The sequence below is a fragment of the Canis lupus genome, chromosome 33 (assembly GCF_011100685.1).
Source record: "Canis lupus familiaris isolate Mischka breed German Shepherd chromosome 33, alternate assembly UU_Cfam_GSD_1.0, whole genome shotgun sequence".
NCBI classification, from domain to species: Eukaryota; Metazoa; Chordata; class Mammalia; order Carnivora; family Canidae; genus Canis; species Canis lupus.
The window spans coordinates 2071247-2090729 of NC_049254.1; the positions used below are offsets into that span (position 1 = coordinate 2071247).

Sequence of the window (19483 nt, forward strand, 5' to 3'; positions counted from 1 at the left end):
ATTCTTTTAAAAAATAAAATTCTTTTAAAAAATAAATCATTAAATTTTTTTTTTTAATTCTTTTTTAAAAATAAGAAGTCCCAGGATCAAGTCCCGCATTGGGCTCCCCACAGGGAGCCTGCTTCTCCCTCTGCCTGTGTCTCTACCTCTCTCTCTGTGTCTCTCATGCATAAATAAAATCTTTAAAAAAAATAATTATGTATATAATCATGAAAATAGTAATGTAACCTGATTTTTTTTTCAGCATGGAAAGCGTATTGGAAGACACAGTGATGACGGGAGGTAGATCCCAAAGCATATGAGGCCATTGTACACTTATTGAGGACTCTTTGATTTATTCATACAGAAATGGAAAAATTAGAATCTTCTATTTAATGTATAAAACATGAAGATAAAATTATACACAACTCTCTCACACATCTTCCCCAAAACCATAGCAGAAGATGAGAATGTGGGACAATGTTATAAGGAATAATTGAACATAAACCAGTTCTATTAAGGGAGTGTCATTTGAAAGTATATATTTATTATTTATCAAAATAATTCCTGAGACCAACCGTTTCTGTTACATACTATGTATATACAAACTACATAATCAGATTCTCTTGCCTTGTTTTTATTTAAATGTATTAGGAAAAACAGTGGGAAAATATGCTGAAAATAATATACGTGTAATCTCTTTGAAAGTGGCCATGGTGTTTGTGCAAAAGAAGTTTACATGATTTTTAGGTGGGAAAGCACAAACTGAAGAGCATGATTTATAACAAAAATATTGGTATGTTATTGCAGTAATGTATCATGTCATCCATTTCCTCAGAGAAAATCAATCACATTTAAAATACTGACCCCTTCTGGTTTTCTTTTCTTACCAATTGACAAGTAAAATCCAATTTGTGAATTCATTGAGAATGGAAGCTTAGATTATTCAGTAACATTCTGAAAATTTGTATAAATCATCCAGATAACTATCCTTTAAAAGTGGTACTCTGACTGCAAGAATTGTGTTTTAAAAGAAACACTTAAAAAAAAAATCGTCAGCGACTGCTCTGTCATGCTCTTGAGCTGAGCTAAGGGATACCTAGTAACTGTGGAGCATGAGTCTTCATCACTCATCAACATAGTGACCAAAATACTGATGTGTTCATGTTGGGAAAATAATCTTTGGACATACAATTCTATTAGACTGGAAGATTTCCACCACTGTTTGGGCTATGTATACAGTTTCTCTTAAAGGCTAGCTAATTCAGTTAGCTCTGCGTGCTATCATTATATCCTTAAATATATAATGATATAGTTAATCATGTGTTATGTATCCAGAAAACAAAAGCATACCGCTATTAATCCTACTACTACTATTTCTACTACTTTTCTTCATCCTCCTCTTCTTCCTTTTTCTTCTTTTTTTCTTTAAGTTAGATGGCAGGAGTCAGAGATTCTCAGATTAAAAACCTATAATTTTAAAAAAACAAAAACCTATAATTTGTTTGGGCAAAGTACATATATCTTTTCATTAACAGTATATAGATAGAATATTCCACATTAAGTGAAATTGCAGAAGGTTGAGGAGATATCCACAGTTTGTAGCTATTATATTTTCAACATTAAAAATATCTCAAGTATTGGGACGCCTGGGTGGCTCAGGGTTTGCACCTCTACCTTTGGCTCAGGCTGTGATCCTGAGCCCGGAGTCCCGGGTTTGAGTCCTTTATTGGGCTCCCTATGAGGAGCCTGCTTCTTCTGTCTCTCTCTCTCTCTCTCTCTCTCTCTGTCTCTCATGAATAATAAATAGAATCTTAAAAAAAAAAATCTCAAGTATAGATTGACAACATGAAATACAATCTTGAAAATGAGATTTTTATCATCTATCATCTATCAATTTATCCAGTATTTATTAAATATTAGTTTTGCATCAGAACTTTGCTAGGCACTGCAGATACTAAAATATATATAAAATGCTCCTTGTGGGGGATCCCTGGGTGGTTCAGCAGTTTAGCGCCGCCTTCAGCCCAGGGCATGATCCTGGAGTCCAGGGATCGAGTCCCACATGGGGCTCCCTGCATGGAGCTTGCTTCTCCCTCTCTGACTCTCTGTCTCTCTGTGTGTATGTGTCTCTCATGAATAAATAAATAAAATCTTTAAAAATAATAAAATGATCCTTGTTCTCAGGGTCCTCAAGGCAATTGTCATAAAATGGGGCAAGAATGTGGTAACAGAGTCAAGTTTAGAGGCAGCAAGAATGGGGTGTGAGTTTAACAAGTTATATTTTTACAAAATAAGCAACAGAAAACATTTAAACTGGAGATACTTATTTTAATAGTTTTTCCTAACGTGGAAGTAATATAGTCTGATAAAACATTTGAAATATAAAAAGAAATAAAAAGAAGAAAATAAGCCATTCATTGAAAGAAACTTATATTGACTTACTTCCTTTGATTGCGTATAGTAATTACAATAATAGAAATCATAGTAATATATGTATGATTCAGTATCTTTTTCTATGTAATTTATTATAAACATGTTAATTATTAAATAGTCATTGAAAATATACTTTTGAAATGGCTACATCATGTTAAATCATTCATTCATTTATTGGGTAATTAGGAGTATCAAAAACTTTCTAATGATAGGATCTGATTAATACCAAAAATAGGTACAAAAACATCCTAGTGGAAGTTAAAACATCAGCTTTTTCAATGATCCAGGCAAGAGTTTGATAACTCTTTGGGGAAGGAGTTAGCAGCTGGCCTGTGATCCATTTCTCTTGATTTCTAGGGAGGCAGTCCCACGGAAAGTAGGAAAGTGGGTGACCTAGTTAAACGTGTTGGTAACTGACCTCGTTGCTGAGAGGAGAACCCTTACTTATGGCATGCTTTGAGCAGAGTATCCTTGTTTAGGATGGCCCGTGGTAAACACATTCGAGGATCCAGATTTATGAGGCACAGCTTCCTGGAGAACGTCACGCAGGCCGTTCAGCTCCCTGAGATGTAGTGGAGACGGAACATAACCTACATGCTCCCCATTGTGTGAGGGGACCTGTGAACTTTGCTCAGAGAACTCCTCTACCATCTGAGTAGAAACATTCTGAGCTGTAAGCAGGACTGGGGGAGCCGCACTGGGTGTCTTGGCCTCTTTTGTGTCATTTGCTCGAATACTTGGAAGTATTAGTAAAGCTTGATAGTGGGCACGATCTCTGGTTCGTGAGACTCTGATCTGACAGTGTAATCCAGGGTGTTGGCTCACCCCTAAACCCCCAGTAGGGGCCTCTGATGAAACCTCTTATTTAGTCCCACATCTGAATCTTGAAATGGAGTCCACTTATCCAGACGGCTCTTAAAGTAAAGGCCCCTCCCCCTTTATATCCTGTGCACTGAAGCCCAATTAAAAAGGTGAAGGGGTAGGGCCTGTTGTGCCAGAGCTTGGGCAGGTCCAAGAGAACAAGAAAGTGTGTGATGCTCTGTGAATAGTGATTTTTCCATTTTGGCTCCACTCACTAGTTTAACTAGTAACCGTGGATGCTTTGCGTGGCTGCATTAGCTGCCTGTCTGTGGGTTTGCAGAGGCTCAGGTAAACCGGTGGAGCATCTGGAGGGGTTTACTGCGGGGAAATGCCCACCCGAGCCTTGAGGGCGGGGAGGAGCAACGGGGACACGGGGGTTGTGCCCTGCGGGTTCTTTCCGTCTGTTGTATCCTAAGTGTTTACCTGAAGCATGCCTTCAGGGTCGTGGACGTTGGGGAGTAGGTGTCTTCCCTGTACTGGGGCTTGGCTGCTTCCCCTTCTCTTTTCAGTGTTTTGGGATTTCTGTTTTTGTTTTTACAAAGAGAGGTTTTTGCTTTTTAAATAACTTATCCTATCTGTATCTTCCTTGAGGATTAGTGCGTTGTGTGTGTCCTGTGTAAGAAATCTTTCCATACCTTAGATAGTCTCTTGGGTTATTTTCTGGGAGCTTTATGTTTTAACTTTTCCATTTAGGTCTATGATACACCTCAGCTGATTTTTGCACAGTAGTATGAGGTAGGAATCTGTTTTCTTTTCTACCTTCCCTTTTTTGCTCCTTTTTGTAACCTTGCACGTGGATACCTAATTGTACCAACAGCTCTTAATTTTATTATTTTTTAAAGGTATATTTGTTTTTAAAGAAGAGAAAGCATGGGGGAATGGGGAGAGGGGCAGAGAGAGAGAGAGAGAGTCAGCAGCAGACTCCCCGCTGAGTACAGAGGCCCACCCAGGGCTCCATCTCATGACCTGAGCTGGAATCCAGGGTCACATGCTTAACCAACTGAGCCACCCACGCGCCCCTCAACAGTATTTATTGAAAAGTCTGTCCGCTTACCGATACTCTGTCGTCCTACTCCTGTCATAAATCAGACGTCCACAGTAACATCCATTGGATTTCTGTTTATTCAGTTGCTTTGTTCACAGATCCTCCAGCTAGTGCTGCACTAACCTAATTACCATAGCATCAGTGTCGTCATATGTAGGCGCAAATGTTCCCTTTTTGTTTGTTTCATTTTGCTTTGTTAAGAATCTTGGCTATTTTCCATTCCTTCGCATTTTTACATACCTTTTAGAATCAGCTTTTCAAGTTTTATGGGAAACATTTAGGGATTTTAATTGGAGTTACATTAAATCTATCGATTTAGAGAGCTTTGACATTTTCCTGTTATTTCACAATATTGATAAATTTATTAAATCTAAAAATTTATAGATTCTTTTGGATTTTCAACAAAACCCTCATAATTCTGTAATATATAGAAATATATAGATAATTTTTCTAGATTCTGTATATTTGCTTGGGATTTTTTCATGTGTGTTCATAAGTGAAACTGGCTTATAATTTTTCATTTTTGAAATAGTCTTATTAGAGTTTGGAATTAAAGTTATAGTGGCTTCATAAAATGAATTAAGGAGTAGATTCTCATTTATATTCTCAGGAACGGTTTATGGAAAATTGCAATTATTTTTTTCCTTTGAATATTTGGCAGAAACTGCAGTGGAAGCCGTAACGGGCCTAGAGTTCTGTGAGAAAATCTTCAACCATTGATGTAGTTGTTTCTTTAATGGTTACAGGACTCTTAACAGTTCTCTCTCTCTCTCTCTCTCTCTCTTTTAAAAATCAGTTTTATGAGAGTTTTTTAAAGTAATTTTCCCCTTTTATCCATCTACAAACTTACTGACAGAAAGTTGTGTATAGTATCTCCTTATTATTTTTTTAGTGTCTGCAGGATTTATAATGATGTCCCTGCTTTATTTTTGTGAGGCTTGTCAAATTTTTATGTCTTGTCAGGATCCAGTATTTAACTTCATTCGTCTTTTTTTATTGTAAGTTTGTTTCCTATTTCCAAACATTTGGGGATATTTTTGGTTATCTTATTTTTTAATTTTAATTTTTTTAATTTTTAAATTTTTATTGTGATCAGAGAACATATGCTATCTCAGTTCCTTGTTTAGCTCTAAAGAATTATTTAGGATAGTGGTTTTTAACCCTTGCTCTGTAAAGACCTAGGGATTTTGTAACTTTGTTGGAGGGGCCATCCTGAAGGAAGGGAGAGGGATAACCAGGAGAGCCTTATGGTTCATCACAGCAGATCCAGCTAGACACATGATATCTTCATCTGCTTAAGCTTACAGGATGTCATTGGAAGAAAGTTTTTTGTTACTTAAAAAAAAAAGTCTGAAAAAACTTTAAAAAATCATTTAAATCAACAATAAGCAATTTATTTTTATTTATAAGCACATTTGCCATGGGCCAAAATTAAGTCAACTCTGGTGGTTTTCTTGAGAGACTTTTAGTTCTTTTTCTTTGTATAAGTGAAGAGATGATATTTGATCATAGATTAAAGATCCCATGTCAAAGGCAGGCCTAATATAACCTGTTGTCACTCTTCCTAACTTAAGCAATACAAATCTGCCTTCCTCACATTCAGTCCTAACAAAGAGCTTTTAATCCCTAGCCCACTCTCCGATACTGATTTTAATGAGAAAGGTATACTAAACATAAGGCCCACAGGTAGATGGGATAACAGATATGTTAAAACTTGCCATTTATAATCTGTTTCAGGAGGAGCTAGCATCATGTAATACCCTGCTCTGCCATATACAAAAATACTGTATAAAAAATATTCCTTCTTCAAGGTAGACACTTACTGCTGGTGGAGAGGAGATAATTACCAACATTGTTTTTGTTTCTTATGCTGACAAAGGAATCTGCTGGGTATGGTATCTCTGAAAATAGCGAGCTGTGGTCAGGTTTCTTTATCTTGAATTTACAGAACTTCTTTGATAATAAACAGTTTGTTATCTAGAAATTTGATTACTGACTGAATAGAGTGAAGAGTACCCTCAAGGCTTGTAAAATAATACTTTTAAAACTGATGATGGCACTGGGTAACTATCAACCTAGACATATCTATGTTTTTAGATGCATATACTACCTGAAATTTAATTTCGAATCTGCATTTGTTTGATAGATTGTACATGAGCTTCAACTTTTCACCTTAATGTTTTCTTTGGTCATGGGACATAATAGTGGTATTTGCTTCCTTGCCCAAACTGCTATTTACCAGCAGAAATAGTAAACTGATAACAAACACGGTAAAGTGGTAAGAAACAGACCATGAAAAAAATGAAAGAAATAGGAACTGTTGAAAACGAACAAAAAGAGAAAAATTCAAAATGAGTACTAGAAGCCAACGATGTAACATGGGGAAAAAAATATGGAATGGTAAGGAAAAATAAAACAGAAACCCCTGAAATACTTAGAAGAAAAAAAGACACAAAATGTAGAGGAATTGGGCACTGGGGTGGCTCAGTTGGTTAAGCGTCTTGCCTTTAGCTCAAGTCATGATCTCAGGATCCTGATCAAGTCTTGCATCAGGTTCCCTGCTCAGCAGGGTGTCTGCTTCTCCCTCCCTCTGCTTCTCCCTGCTGTGCCTGCCTGTACTTTATAGCTCTCTCTCTCCCTCCAAATGAATGAATGAATGAATGAATGAATGAATGAATGAATGAATGAATAAAATCTTTTTTAAAAAGTAGAGGAATTAAAACATTCACGATTGTGGGGAGACAGAAAAGGAACAGCTTAGACATATAAGCTTTGTGACCTCATAACAATTGGCTAAACTTGTGGTTTTATCATTTGTTACATTATCTTATAGTAATTAAAATCTATTTGCATATAAAAATAATAGTTTTTTTAAAAGACTGGATTTCCTTCCTTTTATTTTTTTTTTAAGATTTTATTTATTTATTCGTGAGACAGAGAGAGAGAGAGAGGCAGAGACACAGGCAGAGGGAGAAGCAGACTCCTCTCGATCCCAGGACCCCAGGATCACTACCTGAGGCAAAGGTAGATGCTCAACCAGTAAGCCACCCAGGCGTCCCTATTTCCTTCCTTTTAAATCAGATTGATTGCCCTCCACTCTATCTCTGTCAGACTTCTCTTATGGTTACCAGAAAGATAGTATCAGGGGTAACCTTCATTGTTTAATATGTTTTAATGGCACTTTTGGCATCTAAAAGGATTCTGGTACCAATTGCAATGTGGTTGGGGGCAAGTTCACCCCCGACACCACCAACTAGTTCTCTGTGATACCAGCTTGGCATCCTGAAGTTTATTATTTATTTATTTATTTATTTATTTATTTATTTATTTATTTATTTATTTTTTATGATAGTCACATTGAGAGAGAGAGAGAGAGAGAGGCGGAGACATAGGCAGAGGGAGAAGCAGGCTCCATGCACCGGGAGCCCGATGTGGGATTGGATCCCGGGTCTCCAGGATCACGCCCTGGGCCAAAGGCAGGCGCTAAACCGCTGCGCCACCCAGGGATCCCGGCATCCTGAAGTTTAATTCAGTTCTTGACCCTCTGCACCTGGAGTACCACATCCCACAGGTGATGCTCAGTCCCACAAGACTGTCCCCACCACACTTCATAAGTCCCCACTTGACTTCAATGTCAAGTCCAGATTTGTCACCTTGCTTCTAACCAATGGACTTATAAATCAGAGGTTCCCAGGACCTCCTTGTTGATTTTGATTTGCTAGAGCAGCTCACAGAACTCAGAGAAACATTCACTTGCATTTACCAATTCTATTAAAGAATAAGATAAAGGACACAGATGAACATCCAGATGGAAAAGATGCAGAAGGCGAGGAATATGGGAAAGGGCACAGAGCTTCCCTGCACTCTCCGTGCATGTCACTCTGTCCCAGCTTTCCCACGTGTTCACCAGCCCACAAGCTCTCTGACCCATCCTTCTGGGTTTTTATGGAGGCCTTATTATATAGGCCTCGTTGGTTAAATTGTTGGCCGTGGGCGGTTGTTCAGTCTTCAGCCCCTCTTGCCTTCCTAGAGGTCAGAGGCAGAGACTGAAAATTTTAGCCCTCTGGTTACATGTTTGGTTCCTCCTGAAACCAGTGCCCACCCCTAATTGGTATTCAAAAGTCATCTCATTCGCATAACGAAAGATACCTTTGTCACTCTCATCTCTTAGGAAATCAAGGTTTTAGGAGTCCTGTGCCAGAAAAAGGAATAAGACCAAATAGATTATATATATTATTATAAATCACGAGATCACTGTACCACATATCTCTGTTTTAAAGGAGTGACCATGGTTTTCCGTGTGGAAAGTCAAGTTCACCTACTGAAAGTTACCAAACTATTCCACTCAATTAGAATTGAGAGCACAACTGCTATATAGTAACTTTCATTACAGATTGTTTTACTTTATTTTTTTTTTATTGTTTTACTTTATTTAGTAGTTTGTCTACAATCCCTGATAGCAAGGGGGGAAAAACACCTTTCTTTCTCATTTTTATAAATAACTTCTTGGCAAAAGCTTTATTATTTTTTCCTCTGGCCTCTTACATTTCCATCTGTTCTATAATATGAGAGTGGTAGATTTCTTGAGCTGTTTGCTATTAAGAATATTTGAGTGTTAGTTGCAGTGAAATATGTTCCTTTTGTTTTATACAGAAAAGTTCTCTGCTTGACCTGCCTTTTAATTAAGGTAGCATTCATTCATTCACTATTTAATAAATGCATTTTGAGAACATACTTTCCAGTTGTGCTGTATATAAACAAGACAAAATGAATATAATACAAACCATATTTTCAAGGAGCTAAAAATTTATTGCTTGGGAAAAATAGAAGAGGAAAGGATTCCATGGGAAGTCAGTGAAAATGTCATAGAGTATATGAACTTTGAAATAGATCTGGAAGGATGAATGAAAGGATAATCAAAAGGAAACTGGAAATAATTATGAAAGCATTAGAACTTGCTAAACATCTAGAAAGATGAGGCAAAGAATGAATTTTGATTCCTTACCTTGAGAGTTAATTACGCACATTGTCTCATTCTCCAAGGAGCAGAGGTATCACTGACTGACAATTAGAGTTTGGTCAGAGAAGAATCTCTGTAAGTGACACGGGATCTTAGAGGAATAGAGTCCTTACCATGGCAGCTGGTTAAACAATCTATGGAAGTTGTGTGTAATTGTGCCCCTGCTTCTGGTGTGGGCCTGGTCGTTAGCCAGGGCTAGTAAGCAGCACACCAAGTGGGAGACAACAAAGACACTGCAATGCAAAAGGACAGAGGAACCGTGTCCTTCTATCACCAGAACCTGCCTGGGTCTCTTCCCGCCTCTCAGCCTCTGTCTGATCTTGGTGCTGCGGGTGATCTGCAGAATGACTGGAGCGTTTCCTTACAGAACTGCATAGGAACGTGGTCTAGAATTCATAGAAGCTGAAGGAGATGCTTGGATTGCTGCAGGACCTAGCCCCCACCTCACCTACAAGTAGAGCCCATGGATCTGTGATGATGTGTGTACACTAGGCTATACTTGTGCACTTCAAGGAATTTTGACAGTTGCAAAGGTATGTGTAACTCACAACCCTAGCAAAAATATAGAGCATTTGTATCCCCAGAATGATTCCTGGTGCTTCTTTACAGTCCATGCGCTGCTCTCACCAAAGGCAACCACTGTTCTAACTTCTCTTAAGATAGCTCAGCTTTGCCTGTTTTCAAACTGCGTGAAAATGTAATCAAACAATAGGTACTCTTTTTTTTTTTCTGGAATTTTTTTCTCAGCATAGTGTTTTTGAAATGTATTTATATTGTGTGTATCAAAAGTTTGTTCCATTTTATTGGATAAGGTGCAAAAGAAACATCTTAATTTTTGAACTAAATCCCACTATCTGGATTAAGAACATTTAGTCAGAAGTGTTTGAGCAAGGCTTGAGGCCATTGTCTAATCTTTGTAAGAGCTACCTCTTCAGGGTTATCTTTTTATCAGTGCTTTACTTTGGGGCATAGAATTTGACTTTTTCAAACCTAACAATGCCCAAATTACTGAATTCTTTGTCAATTTAGATTATGCTCTCCGGGCAGAGAGCCTTCCTTAGCAGAGCTGTATTCCTTTCGTCTCTCCTTCCAAATCATAGGATCTTTTCTGAGCCTTCTCCTTAACATGCACTACCATTTTGAGATTTCCTTCTACTTACCCTAGAGTTACATAAGCTTTGTTTAGCATGTCCGTCTCCCAGGATATGATAAACAGTATTAAATGTTATCCCATGGCATACTTAGGGTTACTGGCTGTATTAACCTAGGTTCTCCAGAGAAACATTGGGTATATGTGTATGTACAGGAAGAGGGATTGGCTCGTACAATTGTAGAGGCTGGCAGGTTCGAACTGCGTAGGATGAGTCAGCAGACTGGAGATGCACAGAAGGGTTGACATGGTTCAAGTCTGAATGATACCAGCTGGTATCCCTCCGTTCAAGGGAGGCCAGTCTTCTGTTCTGTTCTGGCCTTCAACTGTGACTGACCCGGTGAGACCTGACCACATTATGGAGTATATTCTGCTTTACTTAAACTTCACTTATTTATGTGTTAATTTGATTCACAAATAATGCCACAGAAACATCTAGAATAGTGTTTAATCAGATATCTAGTTTCTAGGCACAGTGGCCCAGTCAGGTTGATACATGGAATTAGTCACTGGCTTTCTAGCTAGTAGTTACTTGTTTGACTGTTCTCCTCTATTGCTTGTTTACTAAGCCAGTTCTACATTTTAGATTCTGCTAAAGCAAGTCCACATTTAGTGCCAAAATCAGTATAAATGAAAATAATTGTTCCTCTAATAGAGAAAGAAATAGACAAAAAGAGATACTCAAAATAATAGGAACTTAAGTAAAAGCCTGAATAGGTTTCTCAGGGTTGGTCTGGCAGTCATTTGTCAGACCCCATAGTCATTAGGGCTCTAGGCCTCACCTTTCTTGCACCTCATGGTCCAGGGTGGCTATTCTAGCTCTTGCTGTTTAATCTGTACTCGTAGGGAGGAACAGAAGAACATACCTCACATTACTCCTACTCACGTCTCGGAGGTCAGATTTAGTCCTATGACTACCTTTAGTGAAAAGCAGTTTAGGAAATTAGCTACATCCAATTAAAAATCATGTTACCACAGAAGGAAGTGAGAACTGGTATCGAGGAACAATTAGAAGTGTTTGTCACAGGTTGGAAAACCTGTGATGAAATAACATTGGAGGACACAAGGAAGATTTATAAGAAAATCCCTTAGCAAGAAAACTAATTTGAAAAATTTTACGGTAAAGAATTAGATGACGAAGGCCCTAATGAAGCAAATGATAGGGAAATAGAACATGTGGTAAGATTTGCAAGGTAATTTTCATGGAGAATCAATAGAACTTGATTGATTGGCTCTAGAGTGGGGAGGATAAGAAAGTATCAAGGATAACACCCTGGTTAACAGCTTGAGCTGTAGAGCTCTGTTGTCTGGATTTGAATCTTGGTTTGGATGTTTACTGAGTGGTGTTTACTGAGTAGCAGTTGCTGAACTTTCTTGCCTTGGTTTTCTCATCTGCAAAATGGGAATAATAATCATATCTCAAAATTTAATTGAAAGATTGAATGACATAACATGTAAAACACCCAACTTTAGGGAAAAAAACAAAAAACAAGGAGAGGCGGCTGGCTGGCTGGCTCAGTTGGTAGAGCTTACAATTCCTGATCTGGTTTGAGCTCCACGTTGAGTGGGGAGATTAATTAAAAATCTTTAAGAATCTTAAAAAAATAAAGTAAACCAAGGATAAAATTCTTAGGATGACTGATATTTAATGGATAGGAAGAAAAGGAAAGGTGGATAAGGAGGCTCAATGGGAAGTTCAGAGGAGGAGGCATGAACAGAGGAAGAGTAGTGTCCAGGAAGCCACGGCGGGACAGTGCTTCTCAAGGCTGAGGATGAATGACAGAATCAAATAGTGGAGTTAGATGAAGGCTGAAAATGAACCTTGCAGGCTGGTTTTGTACTCATGTTATCAACGAGCTTCTGAGGAAAGCATATTTTCATTTCAAGTTAAGGAAACAAAATTTGGGATCCCACCCAGGGATCCCTACTCACAAGTTCTAACAAGTGAGTATAGTTTGTTAAGATTCTTTAAAACTGGGGCCGCCTGGGTGCCTCAGCTGTTTAGCGCCGCCTTCAGCCCCTTAGGGCACGATCCTGAAGACCTGGGATCCAGTCCCACATCGTGCTCTGCTTCTCCCTCTGCCTGTGTCTCTGCCTCTGTGTGTGTGTGTGTGTGTGTGTGTGTGTGTGTGTGTCATAAGTAAATAAAATCTTTTTTTATAAAAGAAAGATTCTTTAAAACTATGATTTAGATGTTGATCTGTGATGCAGAGCTCGGATTGTGTCCCAGCACGGGGTGTCTGCTTGCATCCCGTCGTCGTACATCCTGTGGTCAGACCCACTGAGTCCTGGTTTCTTTAGGGGAAGGGTGTGCAGGGCGTACAGCCACCCCTTGCCCGCAGGGAGTATTTGGGACAGCCGGGATGATAAAATGTCCCGGGTGGCGTCCTCCGTCTTCCTGTCCCAGATTCCGTACTTACCTGAGCAGAGGTCCATGTGCCTCAGGGTGGGTGGCAGTGCTGCAGCTTCAGTCCTCTTCCTGGCGGGGAGGAGGGTGGCAGGCTCTGGGCTGCGCTCCTGGGCCGTGGGCCTCTGAGTAGGTCGCGGAGTCTTTGTGACCCTCTGTCTGAGAAATCGGGTCGGGCTCTCACCCTGTGCACCTCATCAGGTTTTATTCAGCCTCCACGTGTGAGGTGCTCTTTAAGCACCAGCTAAACATAAGGTAGCATTACTAATGAGACTGATGGCTTGTCCTTCCCTTGGCTAATAGAGGAATCCGCGTCTCACTTGATTCCTGGACCAAATCCATATTCCCGTTGACGTAGGAGTATTATTCAAAAGAAAAAGTAAGAATTTCTTCCTGGAGGAACATGGGCTGTGTGTGCAGTGTCCTCTGGAAGCATTTAACCTTTTCAGTTTAGAATTTAGTTTGTCATTTGAGTAGTAAGTTTCATACAACTTTCACATTAATTATATAAATGTTTTCCTTTCCTATGTAAGTTTAAAGTAACCTTATAAAATAGTCTTATACAGAATCTCTGAAATACTAATTGAATATTAAATGGTTATAAGAGGGACCAGTTGCAGGATTGATGCTCCTATGCCCATTTTAAATTTTTAAAATTACTACAGTCTTACCCGGTTTAAGAAAAAAATAATAATACTGGAGTTTCTAAGACAAAGGGAACAAGACTGAGGATAATGTGGCAATAAAGGGATCCTTAAGTATATCTCACTTGATTGCTTCCCCATATTTACATGTGAAAAAAAAGGAGCTATAGCCTTAATACTTTAATGCTGATAGAAGGGACTTGAGGAAAGATGAAAAATAAATACATTAATCGTGGTAATGCTTCGCCGTAATCCTAAGTTTTCAAAATATACAGACATCAGTGATCGCTTTGCTTCTACACCAGAAAATTGTTGAAGGAGGGACAGTGACTGTCACTTCAGACATGTTGCAAGGGAAACACAGGAAGATGTTATCTCCTGGTATCCCGTCATGAGGAATTAAAGGGGGAAAGGATCACTTTTCTGTTTCGGTCAAAAGATGGCAGTATTGCTGTGCTGATGGTTTTCTTCTGCAGTTTGGTTCAGTCTTTTTTAAATGCAGAAAACAGTTAAATTTAGTGATCTAATTAACACTGACCCTCTCAACAGAATGCCAGATTTCTAATCAAAGACCAGAAGAATGGCCAGAAAAATGGAACTTAATATTTTAAAAATATATTAGGTTGTTTTAGTAGCTATTTAAATGACATTTTCTGAGATTTGGAGATTTACCTTAGGAATGACAGAGCACCCTGCATCATGTTTTCAGTTTCGGTAAAGTTTGAAATACCTTCACTTTGGAACTGTCCAAGATGTTTTAGTTTTTTTTTTTTTTTCTTTTTTTAGTGTCTTAAGGTCATTGAACTTATGTTTTCATTAAGGTAATAATACTATTTTTCTTCAAGTTATGAAGGTCAGGTAATCTTTTTTTTTTTCCTCCTCGGCCATCATACTTTACTTCTTGAAGACTATGTGGACCAGTCTGGAAACCACCTTGGTCCACCTTGTGGACCACCTTGTTGGTCTCCCTTCTTGTGCTGGGAACGCACCATCTTCTCATCTTATTTCTAAGCCAGTACCTTAAATGGTTCTTGGGGCTTAATTCTCTATTTTTCTTTAAGCAGATCTTTCAAGGATGGAGAAATTCAGTGAAAAGCACTGAACAAAATGACTAACTGAAAAAAGAGCTTTATTGTTGATTGTACAACGTGTTCTTTAAAAAATAGAAAATAAATACAATTAAAAATGCCAACATACAGATCAAAACACTTTTGGGGGGGAAGAGGAACCCTTGGTATCTTGAGAGGACGCACAACAGTTCAGTGTTTTTGCTTACTCTATATTAGAGTAGGAAAACACTGACAGATTCCTGCAAATAGACTCCAGATTTACCTATCTGGTGCTTTTTAAAGTTAAGATTTAAAGGTTTACTTTCAAAAGTAATTAAATTAAGCTTTCATCAGTCAGCTCTGTGGCTGGTTTATCATGTAGAAATGAGACAGAAGATATTTTATGTAGCTTTGCATCGTAACTCATTTGAATCTAAATTACAAGTCAAAAATCTTATCCAAAATCTTTGAGGCCAGATAGGTGTCCAAATTCTGAGTTTTTTGGATTTTAAAAAGGTCATGTAGTAGATATTTGGTATAATACGTCACCCATTTCCCCCAGTAAGGTTTGAGGCAGCCACCCTGTCATCAAACATTAATATGCTTTCAGCAGAGCCTCTGAATAGTACATCACATGGCCTAAGTCTTAACCATAAATAGCCTCACATCAATTTAGGTCAGATTTTGAGGCCAAATGGGTCTGCCATAAACTTGAGGAGAAAAAGAACAAAACTGTAGCTTGCAGAGCTTTTGGATTTCGGAGAGGCCCGTACGAGATAGTAGACCCGAACCATCATTCAGGTGTGCTCTGTGACCTGCCCAACATCAACCGGGGCTTTCTGTTAGAAGATGGGACAATTCAGTTTCACCTTTTATTCTATTTCATGGTGTCTTTTTTTAGAGTAGGTTTTATTTTGTTTTTAGCTGCCTCGTTAACCAGGTGGTTCAAGCCCAGAGTGCGTTTCAGCCTGTTCCACGGCCCCGTGCAAGGCGGCCAGCGACCCGGGGAGACCCGGGAGACCGGGGAGATGTCGGAGGCGCCACCCGCCGCCCGGGCGCTGCCCCGCCGCGGGGTGAGGCCCCGTCTCCTTCCTGAAGCCTGAAGCCCGACCGCCGGCCACCGGCCACCGGCCACCGGCAGGGCCGAGGCGGAGGGGCTGGGAAGCGGTGGGGTCAGCCCGGCCGCCCTCCCGCAGAGCCCTGCCCACCTGCTGCCGCCGCCGTCCGCCAGCCCCGACGGTCACAAAACTCTGCCGCCGTCTCGCGGGCGTCTGTTTTGTTTTGTTTTATTTTTTCTTAGGATTTTATTTATCCCTGAGGGACCCAGAGAGAGTGGCGGGGACCCAGCGGGGCGCGGGAGAAGCGGGCTCCTGCGGGGCCCCGGGTAGCTACGCTGCGGCCTCCGCCTCCCCCGCTGTGGCCAGAGTCGCGCCGCGGCCCCGCCCGGGAGCCCGGGAGCCCCTGGAGGGCACGGCCCGCCGCAGCCGGGACACCGCGGGGACGCGCGCCGGGGCTGCTGCTTACGCCTTTAGTTTTCTTTCCTACTATTTAAAAAGACAAAAAAGGAACTTTGCGCAGTGCAGAAATTCACACGAGCGTGGAGAGGAGAGGACCCGTCTGGCCCTCCGCCCGACCCCGGACGCCGGACCCCGGACCCCGGACCCAGCGCGACTTGTTTTGCTTCCCTAGGCCTGACGCAGGTTTCATATGGTCATGACCACACGTCGACACTTCACTTGTACGCTTCAAGCCTTCCTGACTTCCAGGGTGGTGTCCCCCCCCCCCCGCCCCCCCCGCCCCCCCGCCGGAATTTCTTCTATTCTGACTGTAATCATTTCTTCCTGAAGCATCACACCCTTCTCACACCCTCCTAACTGTTCTAAAAGTGCACAGTCTTTTTATGATTTGGAGGAAGTCATGATTATTGGTTCTCATTGGTTGTTTCAAAGTATGCATGATGCCTTACCCTAGACGCTACTGTCGTCGGCAAAGTGGTGCATGTTGACGTACTTGTATTTTAGAAATGTGTTAATTTTCACTTAGTCTTTTGGAAAACACATACTGAATTATATTTTAATTTATTGGAACACCAATACCAGAAGTATTGATTTTTTAATCATTGAGTTAATCTGGTTATAGAATAGTTAAATTACTCTAGCCTGATCTAAAATTAAGTACCCATTGCCATTTATGTGTCAAAGGTGAAGAAACCATGATCTGTATTGATAGAACTAATTATAAAGATACCTTAATACTTTCTAGTAATTCTTGGCTGTTTGAACCCTGGGAGTGTTTTGGTTTTTTTTTTTTTTTTTTCCTTCTTTTCCCTACATTGCCTGTTTTCCTTGAGCTTTGAATACAAAATCATGGTATTTTTGAAATCTATAACTACTCCAAGCACGAGGACAAAAAATGGTGTTTAAACAACAATCAGCAGCAGCTCAACAGCAATAACCATTTGACAGGAATTCCTAACATTTTGCCCTGGGATGTTGAGATTAATGTAATTTGTAAAAAAGCTTTGGTGTGGCTAAGCAGAGTCTTCTTGTTTAGAAACTAATGTGACCAGTTAAGTTATACGAACCTAATTTTGGAAACATAAATCATGAATGTTGGAATGAAAACAAACCAGGAGAATTAGCCAACATTGTAGAAATTAATTTAAATTTCCATCAAGCCAGGAACGTATTGTTTGTAAATGATGAGGCTTCTGTGTACTTCTGTGTAACTGTAATAGGAGGGAATCATGCTTATTTGGTTAGGCATTGGCTTTGCTAATTGTGGAAGTAGGAGCAAAATAAGTCCTTTTAGCAGGAGTTTAAAAAAACCTGGATTTGAACTGTATAGATGCCCCTACACGGTAATCTCAGCTCTTTTTTTTTTTTTTAAAGATTTATTTATTTATATATGATAGACATAGAGAGAGAGAGAGGCAAAGACACAGGAGGAGGGAGAAGCAGGCTCCACGCCAGGAGCCGGACGCAGGACCTGATCCCGGGACTCCAGGATCGCGCCCTGGGCCAAAGTTGGGCGCCAAACCGCTGAGCCACCCAGGGATCCCCTAATCTCAGCTTTTTAAGGAAAATCTTACACCTATTGCTATAGTCAGAAAATGATCCAAACCGAGTGTAGCTGTAACTTACACAATTTTAGCAAAATCTTTTGATGCCTTAGTATGTTAGCTATAAAAAAAAATTAAAAAGCTATCACGTGGTATGTATTAATTTCCTGTTGTTGCTACAACAGATTACAACAGTTGGTGCCCTAAAGTAGTGCATGTTTATTATGTCGCACTTCTGAGGTTCTGAGTTCAAGATCAAGGTCCTGGAAGGTTCTGAGTTCGAGATCAAGGTCCTGGAAGAGCTGCCGCTCACTCTGGTCCAGGTGGGTGCCGTGGACCGGATGTTTGTGTCCTCCCAAAATGTGTATATTAAAATCCTAATTGCAAAAGTGGTGGTTTTAGGTGGGGGCCTTTGGGGGTGGTGAGATTATGAGGACGGAGCCCTCGCGAAGGGACCCAGTGAGCTCCCTGACCCCTCACTGACTGGGGAGCACACACCAACTCTGCTGGTTCCTTGATGTTGGACTTAAGCCTTCAGAGCTGTGAGGAGTAAAAGTGTCTGTGATTTAAGCCCCATGCTTTGTGGAGGGACCCAGAGGGAGGCTTGTTTCCTTATGTCCTCCGGCTTCCACAAGTGGCTCCTTCCTCGGCTGCGGCCTGTGACCAGCGATCCTGTCACTCTTGCTTTAGCTTGTGTCACCGCCTGTTTCTCGGATTCTCGTGTCTCCCTGTTGAGCTTGTAAGGCCCCGGGGGATTACACCGGGCGTACCAGAGGGCCCAGCATAGTGCTCCTGTGTCCCGTGCCTTGCTCACATCCCCCAGTACCCTTTGCCGTAGTGTGACGTGTGGCCAGCTTTGGGGTCCCTTACACTCCCCCCGCAGGCTGTCCACAAATGTGAACCCATGAAGGTTCACGTCTCACTCCCACCACTGCCTTCCTGCGATACTGACCACTTTCAGTATCCCATTTCTCCCCTTTCTTGATTGACCTCCTCATTTTGCTAGAGGTAACACTTCTGAGTCCTCGGATATGGGAGAGTTTCTGTATTTCTCCTATATATTTATTTGACAATTTGACAGTAAATAGCACCCACCTTAAATTGCTTTTTTCCCAACATTTTGAGTGAGCTATGCCATTGATTCCTGTCTGTTTCTCAGACCCATTCTCCTTTCTGAAGGCTTTAGCGTCTTTTGTTCTTGAAGGTACAAAGTTTGATAGTAATGCATCTAAGTATGCAGTCGTTTTCATTCATTTCATTCATAAGACTGAAGTTTTCAGTGTAAATATAAGACCTCGTACCCCCCCCCCCTAACTCTGATGTCATTCTGCTGCCCCCATGCTCACCTTGCTGCAGCCACACTGGATCTTCTCTTCTTGAACATGCCTCGGGGCCTTTGCACTGGCTGTTCCTTTTGTGTGGAATGCTCTTCCCTCAGATATCTGCAGGGCTACTTCCTTATTAGCTCCTCAGGTTTGTTCAGATGTCTTGTCCTGAATTGTCATGTTGGTCTAACTACCCTGTGTAAAATTGTGATCCACCCCCTGCCCCACCATCTGAGCTCTTCTAATCCTGTTCTCTCTCTCTCTCTTTTTTTTTTTTTTTTAATTTTTTATTTATTTATGATAGTCACAGAGAGAGAGAGAGGCGGAGACATAGGAGAGGGAGAAGCAGGCTCCATGCACCGGGAGCCCGACGTGGGATTCGACCCCGGGTCTCCAGGATCGTGCCCTGGGCCAAAGGCAAGCGCCAAACCGCTGCGCCACCCAGGGATCCCCTCTCTCTCTCTTTTTAAGATTTTAATTATTTATTCATGAGAGACACAGAGAGA

General features: G+C 40.7%; 1 protein-coding gene across 2 annotated transcripts in view; it reads left to right on the forward strand.

The window, feature by feature from the left end:
* Positions 1 to 19483, forward strand: part of NSUN3 (NOP2/Sun RNA methyltransferase 3) — a 55150-nt gene that overhangs the window by 28436 nt on the left and 7231 nt on the right. The gene's annotated exons all lie outside the window — the stretch shown is intronic.